The sequence below is a fragment of the Crocuta crocuta genome, unplaced genomic scaffold (genome assembly GCF_008692635.1).
Source record: "Crocuta crocuta isolate KB4526 unplaced genomic scaffold, BGI_CrCroc_1.0 scaffold30, whole genome shotgun sequence".
Taxonomy (NCBI): Eukaryota; Metazoa; Chordata; class Mammalia; order Carnivora; family Hyaenidae; genus Crocuta; species Crocuta crocuta.
The window spans coordinates 7552974-7563235 of record NW_027528345.1 but is presented as its reverse complement, the minus strand read 5'-3'; the positions used below and the strand labels follow the sequence as shown (position 1 = coordinate 7563235).

The 10262-nt window shown below is 44.3% G+C and overlaps 1 protein-coding gene across 1 annotated transcript in view; it reads left to right on the top strand.

Moving 5' to 3' along the window:
• The first annotated feature begins 4931 nt into the window (after positions 1-4931).
• SLC38A4 (solute carrier family 38 member 4) overlaps positions 4932-10262 on the top strand; it is a 70636-nt gene continuing 65305 nt past the window's right edge. Inside the window, exon 1 of the mRNA XM_077753253.1 lies at positions 4932-5013. The gene's annotated coding sequence lies outside the window, so the exon portion shown is untranslated. The remainder of the gene's footprint in view (positions 5014-10262) is intronic.

The window sequence follows — 10262 nt, the reverse complement described above, 5'->3', positions numbered from 1 at the left end:
AGAATGTCACAAAGGGTAAAATTTGCTTCTGGAGTAATTAGATAGCATTTTTTCAAAGCCGTCATGCTATTGTGTTACCTGGCAATGTCAAATCAATGTCAATCTCTGGTCAAACACCCGTTGCGCAAAGCATGTCAGAGTAGCTGGTAGCCTGGCAGATTTAATCATTTTCTCTCTGAGCACCAAAATTATAGTTGGACACCTAGTCATGATGCCTCTCGACTTTGGAAGAAAAAAAAAACACCGAGAAAAGATACAAATTATCATTAGAGACAAATTACAGGTTATTTTATTTAATAACTCAGGAATAGGATAGTGTTTGTTATGATATGCAAATCATAGGGCATCCTTCATTCATTCACTCAGTCTTTCGACATCTATCTACTGAGTACCTAGGTATCTGATGCAGTGGAAATGCCACGAACACAGATAAGAATGAGACCAGCTGCTGAGGAGCTCAAAGTCTAATGGGGGCCAAATAATATATTATGATCTATTTCTGGAGTCCAAATGAGGGCAAGTTTAATCATGGGACAGAATGAGAAGAGCTCTGGAGTCACCTGTACTTGAGTCCTAATTCAGATTCTGCCTCTTGCAAGCCACTTAGCTCAGCCTCTGTTTTCTCATCTGAAAAGTGGGGAAGAAAACATACACCTCACAGGGTGAGGTACTAACATGACGGTTCTCTTTCCACCCTTCTTGGAACTCTACCCCACCCCCACCCCATGTCCCCAACCTACCAAGAAAAAAAGAACTGGAGGAGTTGGGAACGGTTTCATTCACTTAAGTGGTGACATGTGAGCTGGGGCTTGAACGATGAGTAAAAGGCGACGTTGACAGGCAGAGCCAGTGGTAAGGGATTTTAGGAAGTGGGCACAGTGCACTCATAAGCTCTAAGGCATGGAAAATCAAGGTGCTAGTGCTAGGGGGCTTTAAGTGGTTTAGAATAAGGGCTGTATAGACTAGTATAGTTGATTGGTGCTGTGAGTGTCAAGTTAGAAAAGGAAGGTGGTATGTTTGGTTAATATGACTGGTCAGGTGTCTGCCTGTAATGCCATTTCCAGATCAGAAAGGCAAAGGCTGACTTCCCTGGGGCTGGTGTTGAATGCTCACCACACAATGCACAACTCTCCTCTCTGAGCTGTTCGTATGCCACATGTGGGCTCTGCTCCCCTTTTCACCTCCTGGATGGGACCTGGAGTCTGGTCCCTGACATCCTAACATTGGCCACTAGACTCAGATCCTCTAAGATCCTATATCTAGTTTGGTATTTCATTTTGAGATCCCGTTGCTAACTGTTTCATCACATGTGAAACTAAGATGGTAATCTATTCAGATATCTTCTTCCTAGAACCAGTAAGAAACAGCAGCCCATTTAGAGAACATAACACTAAAGAAACTCAACCACAAATATAATTCCTGGTATTACTCAGTGTCTCACATAAATCAAATCCAAATTCATGTAAGATAAAGTCATTATACTGACATTAGAATTTACAGAGGCTTATGCAATTATGCTAAGGAGATCATTGCTTTTATAGTAGTTTTTTTAAAAATCATAATTGTATGGCTAAGCATGCTCTTTAGGGTTGACTACATTGCAGGCAGGAAAACAGAAAAGAAAATGCTCAGCAGTAAAAGGAGGTGAGCTGTGGGAGATACTGAATTTGAAGCCAGTGGTTCATGTTCCAGTCTGTCAAGTATTAGTTCTGTGTCTTTGGACCAATCACTTAACCTCTCTGAACCTCATTACCCCTTCTCATTGAATGGAGAAAATAATACTTAAGCTTATTTTAGTACCACGTGTCACAATATATGTTAAGGTGCTTCATAACCTAAAGTCAGTTTAGAATTATAATAGTGATTAATTGGAAAAACAATCCATATTAAAAGTCTACTATCAAAGAAAAAAGTTTGTACAAGTCCACTAAAGTCACTGCTATCAAACTTCAACAACAGTCATAAACCTAGGAACTTTATAGTCTTGCCATGTGGCATTTGAATAGTAACTCTGTTCTATTTCCTTCCTCGGGCTTTCATTTGTGCTAAAATTTGGCAATGGGTATACTCTGGATCATCAGACCTGAGAGATACTCCCTCTATCAAAGGGCTCATAGTTACGGAAAAATACTGCATGCTCCATCCCAACCTAGAGAGACTGATTACAACTTCTGAGCACTCCCACAAGAACTTTTTACCACGTTTTCCAAACTTCTTGGAGCACAGAACTGTTTCCAAGTATTAATTGTGGTTCAAAAGAATATATTTGGGGAGTATTTCCCCATATAGACTTTTCTTAAAAATGAAAGTATTCACAACAAAACCAATAGCATTCTTAGGTTAATATAATTTTAGAGCAGAGAGCTTTCATCAAGTCGGCTTTGTCAAAACTGTAGTAAATGCTATCTGCTGTGTAAGCTTCTTTTCCTTTTTCTTTTTAATGTTTATTTACTTCTGAGAGAGAGAGAGAGAGAGCGCATGCAAGAGGGGGAGACACAGAATCCAAATCAGGATCCAGGCTCTGAGCTGTCAGCACAGAGCCCGATGTGGAGCTCAAACCCATGAACTGTGAGAAAATGACCTGAGCCAAAGTCAGACTTAATCGACTGAGCCACCCAGGTGCGCCACGTGTAAGCTTTTTTCTTGATTGCAAATATTTCATATTCCTCTATCACTAGGTGAGTTTTTAGTATTGTCTGAAAGTAACTTAAGTCAGGAAAACTATGTGTCAAGAAATGTTCTCCATTTTTCAGGAGAATGAGTCACCAAGAACTTAAGTGACTTGGCCAAGGTCACAAAGCTGGTAGGTGGTGACTCTGAGATTCAAACCTACGCTAACTGCCCCAGAGCCAGTGGATGCTCTGATGACAAATCGGAGTGTGTTTTACACTGTGGTCCTGCGGGTGTATTCAAGTTGGTGGCTAGGGCTGCTTCTCATCGTTTCCTAGACTGGTTTAGAACAGAACTTTGAAGATTGTTGGGAAGATTCAGCAGAGCCATCAGTGGCTCAAGTTTTGGATTGTAGCAGGGAAGATGAAGTGTGTCAGTTGTCTCGTGCCATCCAGAAATTGCGCTGATTAAACTCTAATGATGGGCAGTAGCTACAAGGGATGACACACTTGGGACCTTGTTCAGTACTTCGCTGGTTCACAGATGAATGCAGCTTGTTTTACCTCAACCCACACCTGATATTAATAGTTCATATAGATGAGTAGCCCATAGGACTCCAGCAAATTCAGTAATGAAACACCGCTTTTGATCTTTTCTGTACTAAGATCTAGATGTCAAGAACTGATTAAATAAGCAGCTCATTAAAATGTTGGGAGGTTGCAGTTAACTAGTATCTGTTTGGAATTGTATGATGCCGTCTTCATTCGGTTGTCTCTGGAAAGGCTTGTCATTTTAGAAACCTGGCTTTTGTCTTTAGTGAACATTAGGTTAGGCAGAGAGAAATGTACATCTGTCTTGATCTCTTACTAATCCTCTCACAAGCCCACCAATTTTGACACTTAAGCGTATTTTGTAAAGCTACTAATGTTTATTAAATAAGAACTAATGGAAAGTGTGATAGTGTAAAGATAATGCTGTTTCAACAAGTTTAAAGGGATTTGAAAATTATTCTGATGTATTCTAATTTCTCAGAATGGAAGTTTCTCGTTATGACAAACTAAGGAGGTATAGCATAATTTGGTCAGGCAGGGGATAATTAGCTTCCTTTAAACAAAGATTTTTTAGATACTGATTTTTATTTATGTTTAGGGTCCAAAATGGTAATCCCAGTGAAGGTATTTATTGCATCATCCTTCTATTGAATTTGCATTGTTGGGTGGTTTTAGTACAATTTGATGTGTCTGGATGTTTGATGTGTGTGTGTTAATCTTTTTCAAAATGTTCCTGACCATTATACATTATCTGGGTAATTCTGGTTTTACTTAATATTTATTTGCTTGTTTTACCATAAGTAAAATGAAATGTCTTGGGGCTTTCATAGTATAAACGGTGACACCTACCATTCTGCATACAGTTACATCACACGTGCCAGAGCTCAAAACAATTTGTGTTGCCTAGTGAGTTTGCTGCACCGTGGAGTCAGATCTCCACTGGAGAATATTTTTTCCCCAAAGAATGACAAATGAGTACTAAAATAAACAGAGGGTTGTGAACAAGTTGGTTACACAGGCCTTCTTTGAAACAAGAATTTTGCTTAACATCAGAAAATGGGTTTTAACGTGAACAGTTTTCTTTGAAATGGCAGGTTAATGCCTTTAATGAAGAGAATTAAAATTACAGTGCTCTTTATCAGATCCTAATTCCTTCTCCATGCATAGTGAGGGTAATGTTTAAACTGAAATCCCAGAAAAGAAATTGCCACAAAGATCACCAGTCATAGGTAAATGCTACCAAGCTATCCCCAGCTTCACGGATGCATAAAGTCACCAATGGTGAACGAAAGGTTTTTCATTTGTACCCCTTTCTCTGTGTTTACCCCTTTAAGTCAAGCTTGGGTTTGGCATCCCCAAACATGGAGGCAGTTTAAAGACACCTACCTGAAAGACATTTTTACTGACTTTACAGGGAAGATCAACAGGTATTTCTGCATATAGGGCAGATTCAACAAGTGCAACCTTGACTCTTGAGACTTCCTTACAAAACAATAAACAACCAAACAACAACAAGGAAAACCCGAACTCACACCAAGATCTTCCCGGTTGTCGGGACCCAGAAAGGAGGGAGCAGGTGCTGGCAGCTCCCAGGCTTCACTCTTGCTGGACAGCTGGACAACTCAGCCCACCTGGGAGGATGCTTCTGTTTACATCTCAGGTTGCCGCCTGACGATTGGCGGCTCAGCTGGAAGGGAGGGTCCTCAGGAAACGCGACACTGGGGATGCTGCCCCCTATCACATGATGGAAATTTCCACTCTTTAGAAAGGCGAAAAGAAAAGAAAGGAGGGTCTCCCAATCCACCCTTTTCCGATACTTCCCCCGGATCGGCAGAAGTAGAAAAAGACGCAGGTGAGCGATACTTTCCATTTTCTGCTAGGCTTAGGGACTTGTCGGTGTGCGAACTTGTGGCAGGATCCCAGCCGCATTGGTGATTGTGTGATTCCGTGCACAGGGAATGCACATGTGTACAGTCCGTTCCCTCAACCTTCTGGGACTTAGGTTAGGTATTGCGGCTCTTCGTAACTTGTTTGTTGATTGACAAACAGATTCTAACCAGATTTTCCAAAGGATCGCGCTTTGGGTGGCTAATGACCGATTGACTAGAAATTAAGTAAACCAGGGCATACAGAGGTAAAGGGAACTGGCTGGGAAGGCTCCTTTGCGGCTACCTTTGCAAAAGAGGTGGCTATACCAAGGTAGCCCATTCCCAGGAGGCGGGAGGAGGTGGCTGGGGCTTGGGGTGCCCCCGCCCCCCCGATCCCCTAGGCCCTGGGATTTACAGTTGGGTGTCCTGGGACCGCCTTCCACAGTGGTGGCCGCGCCGCCAGCCTCGACCCAGTCGGCTTGCGATCAGTGCTGGCAAGTGCTACCCAAGTCGCGGGGCCGGGGCCCGTGTCCTCAGGGCGGGGACATTGGGTGCTGGACCTAAAATAGACCCGTTGTCCCCGACAGCTGCGCTGCGCGGGCCAGGCCGGCACGGTTCCCCTGGTGGGGGTCTGTGGCCCCGGGGGGAGTCCCGAGACAGTCTCCTTGAGGGAGGAGGAAGGCGAGGGTCGGGCTGGGTCTTGGGGCCCTGACTGTGGGGCGGCGGCGGGTTCGAACACGGAGTCCGAAGTTCCGAGGGAGGCGACCGGCGCCGTGGGCCCGGGCAGCCTGGGGCGCACTGGAGAGAAGGGAGGAGAGGGGCAGAAACGCGGAGCGGGAAAGGCGAGTGGAATCGTAGAGGGGACATCGGAGAGAGGGGTGAAGCCGGGAAGATACAAGAGGCCAGAGCCAGGACAGCGTGAGGCTTAGAGGAAAAATGGAGATAAGAGAATGAATGAAGAGAAGAGGGAAGGGAACGCAGACACAGAGAGCTCCTAGGGGCGAGCTGGGGGCCTCCCGAGTCCGAGAGAGGAGAGAGGAGAGCGCGGGGACGAGCTCGCCGTGCGCTGGGAATGGCACGGGGAGTGGCTTTTCGCAGGCGGTTGCACCGGTGGGCGCTGCGCCCTGGCCGCTGGCAGGGGTGGAGGTGCCGAGGCACAGAGTGCGCCCCGCGGGCCCCCGGCTTCTTTTAGTGATCCTGCAGGGAGAGGTAGGGAGAATGCCCCGCCTGTGCTGTGTGCGCCGGGACAGCTCAGGAGATGCGCACCGGCCTGCTGGCTTGGGTAGAGGAAAGCGATAAATTAAACCGGGAAGCCCAGCCTGGGAGGCTTGGTGGCTGTTATGCCAGGGCGTGTACCGGGCAGTGAGGAGGCAGTAGTTGGGACCCTGAGAGACTTGGCAAGGACCTGGAGATCCCGAGCCTCAGTTCTAAGCAGAGCGTTTAGATCCCTGGTCCTGGTTTCACCGGAGGACGGAGTGTCTCTTGATGTCAACTTCTCAGTGCAAAAGTGCATCTTTCCCTGTCTCCAGGGTGTCTTAGATCCTGAGAAAAGTGGCAAAGGGGAAACTGCGGCCCTGGAGGTGTAAGCAAACCCTGGCCACCCAGGGCGTCCCCGCCTCACCAGGTGCTCCTCCGACTCCTAACTCCGCGTCCCCCACCCCCCCAGGCTCCCGGCCGGGCTTTCTTTGTTACACATTTGGGAGCTGTGGTGCTTCTCATCCCTGGGGGAAGGAGGGAGAGTTGGCCTGCTTCCCAGATTACTGATTTCTTATACTCGTATTTATTTATTTGCTTCCAGGCAGCGCACACAGTCATAATGACTTGTCTTATGTTGTAAAAAGAACACGCTACACCTAGATCACCATTTCCAGGGCCTGGTAGCCAGGGCTCTACTTTGGCTTTGGCTCAGCTTTGGTTGTAACCTTTTATAGACCTTAATCTTGGGGAGAGGTGGGGGCCGGGGAATAAGCCCCACTGCAAACAAGTCCCTAAGGGGTCACTGAGATTGATGGACTCTCGCACTTGGAACACGAGTGTGTGTGTGTGTGTGTGTACACGCGCGTGCACTTGTGTAATACAGCTTCTCAAATGCTAACACGTGAATGCTCAGAAAAATCCATGGCCTGGGTAGAAGTTTGTAAGGACAGAAACTGAAGAGACTTTGTGAACTTTGCCCAATTATTGAATGTCAGGTGTTCACAGACAGAAGGCTTTTCTTGGGTTGATTCTATCACAAAACACTAAAAAGCAGGGAGACTGGTGTAAGGGGGTAAATAATTGTCAAGGCTGCAGGGATAGAGGAGTATGTAATGCAAGGTGCTCCAAGGAGGCTAGTCTGTACTGAATCAATGATGACAATGGCTTAACAGATCTATCTGTTATTCTATTTATGTTATGTTATTGCTTCTTTTATGTTAAATCCTCATAACAACCATATGAAATAGATTCTATTATTATCCTCATTTTACAGAGCAGGATTGGGACATACACAGTGTGGGGAACATAGAACCTCTTTGGAAATCCTATTTGGGCAATGAATTGTTCTTAAATCTAAATGAACAATTCTCTTTCACTTTGTACTTTTATCAGGGGCAGAACTGGACAGGTGACTTTCAGGGACCCCCAAGCTGACTTTCTGTCTGTTACAGACTAATCCAATGCAAAGAAAGCCAAGACATGATGATATACCTATAGACTGAATCTTTGCAGGCCCAGAACTAGATTTTTTCTTTTTTTAATTTTTTAATGTTTTATTTATTTCTGAGACAGAAAGAGAGAGACAGAGAGAGAGCGCAGGAGAGGGTCAGAGAGAGAGGGAGACACAGTATCCGAAGCAGGCTCCAGGCTCTGAGCTGTCAGCACAGAGCCTGACATGGGGCTCGAAGCCATGAACCGTGAGATCATGATGTGAGCGGAAGCTGGACACTTAACCGACTGAGCCACCCAGGCGCCCCTAGATTTTTTTTCAATAAGTGACATTTGAAAAATGCATAGTATACCTATGGTTACTTGTCAGTTTATCAAATGCTGAGGACAAGCATAATAAATATAGCTGCTGTGGACTTCTGTGTTAAATGTTTTTCTTCTTTCATGTCATTGTCCTTGTTTATTTCCTCAGTGTTTTTCAGGCAGCTATGCCTTTTTCTTCCCCCTTATCCTTATCCTAGTACTGACTTACTAGGATATTTTCTAACTATTTTTAAATAAAGCCCCCCCCTTTTTTTTTTTAAATTTTTACTATCCAAAGAAATGACTTCTATACAAAAAAAAAAATCAAAGGTATAATGGGGCTTATATATATACTACTTTTATATATTTTTGACATATATCAAAAAAGTACACTTGGGTTTTTTTTTTTTTTTATGTGCCTCATGTATCACCTTAAGTCATCTTGCTTGCCGCTGTGGACATCTTGTAGGAAGGGTAAGGGGGAGGGAGTAGGGGAGAGAGAAAGAAAGAAGAGAATTTCCAAGAGCCAGACTTTTAGCCAAGGCCTTTACATACGTGAATCACCTTTAATCTTCACAGACTTCCGGGGTATAGGTGTTTGTTATCTCCACTTTTACAAAGGAGGAAATTGAAGCTCACAGAAATTAAGGGAAGAGCCAAGGGTCACTCAGCTGGTAAGTGACAGTGCAGGCATTAGAACTGAGTGCCTGCTTCCAATTGAGCCAGCAGAAAGAAAGGTGACTAGGAAAACAAAAACTTAAGGAAAAAAGAGGTTTAGAAAGATGTTACACGACAGGGCAGGATATGCGCGGTGAAAGAAATGAACTGCCAATTCTCTTTTACATGGCTGCTTACCTTCCTGTGGCCTTCCTTCTATTTTTGTGATGGTTTAATTCCATTCATTCATTACACAAACAATCACTGAGTAGCATTATCTTCCAGGAACCCTGTGAGGGCATTTCTTTTGTCCCTGTTTCCCTAACACCCACCACAGTCCTGGGCAAATGTGCCAGAGAAATGTTTGTTGAATAAGTGAACTAGTCTAGGCGAGGAAGGAATAAATAAGCAAACAATCACACTAACTGCATATTGATGGCCTGGGAAAAATTCAGATTGGAGCATGCCACCACTGAAGCTGGCTTAGGAAGCGGGTCAGAGAACATTTCAAGACTCGGTAATACCTGGGCTAGGTGGTGAAGTAGAAATAAAAGTTAACCAGGCAAAGAAGTGAAGGAAGTGGGAGAGGATTCTCAACAGAGACCAGCCTGAAGGGAGAAAGGAGAAAGTGTGAGCCACTTTGGGAATTTAGGAGTTCAGTACTGGGAAGTGGAGCGTGTAAGGAGGGGTGTCCTGTGAGGTCCTCACTCCTTCTGTCTGTAGGGGTCCCAAAGATCTGTCCTGCCCTTGCATTTCAGAAGTGAACTAATAAGGAACAAAAGGACCGAGTACAGGAGTTGGCAACACATTTTGTTATTTTATCATTCAATGATGATCATATAATAGAGAACTATAATTTTTTAGACTCCTTGTAATGTTAGAGTTTTAAACACTTCACTCAAACAGAAAGACCAGACTTTATTGTCCTCTGTATGGGAAAATCAGTTGTTTTTCTGGTTCTCAAGGGAATATTCCATTTTAACAAAGATGCAATTTATACAATCACAGAAGCGATTTCTAAAACAAATGTTTTTCTGAGTTCTTCTGATGGGGAGGGGGTAGCTGGGAAGGATTTCTCTCCTTATTTTAGTTTTTAGTGGTTTTATTTTACTGTGTTGCAGAAGAGTCTGGAAGGAAAAATGTATTAAAAAAAAACCAACAACAAAGTGAGATAAGAGAATAGAGTGACAGTAATGATATCAACCTCCTTGCTCCAAGGTAGACGTTTATACCAGTTAGGATTCTGGCTCTTGATAACAGACTTGGAGAACTTAACTCCCACTGTCTCCTGTTTCTTTAGGGATCTTTTTTTTTTTTTTTTTTTTTACAAATAGTTTATTGTCAAATTAGTTTCTACATAACACTCAGTGCTCATCCCCACAAGTGCCCTCCTCCATGCCCATCCCTCCCTCCCCCCCACATCCATCAGTCCTCAGTTTTTGTCAGCATTCAAGAGTCTCTCATGGTTTGCCTCTCTCCCTTTCCCCCGCCATTTCCCCCCTTCTTCTCCCACATGGTCCTCCGTCAAGTTCCTCCTAGTCCTCCTATACGTGCAAACATATGATATTTGTCCTTCTCTGCCTGATTTATTTCGCTCAGCATAACACCCTCAAGGTCCATCCATGTT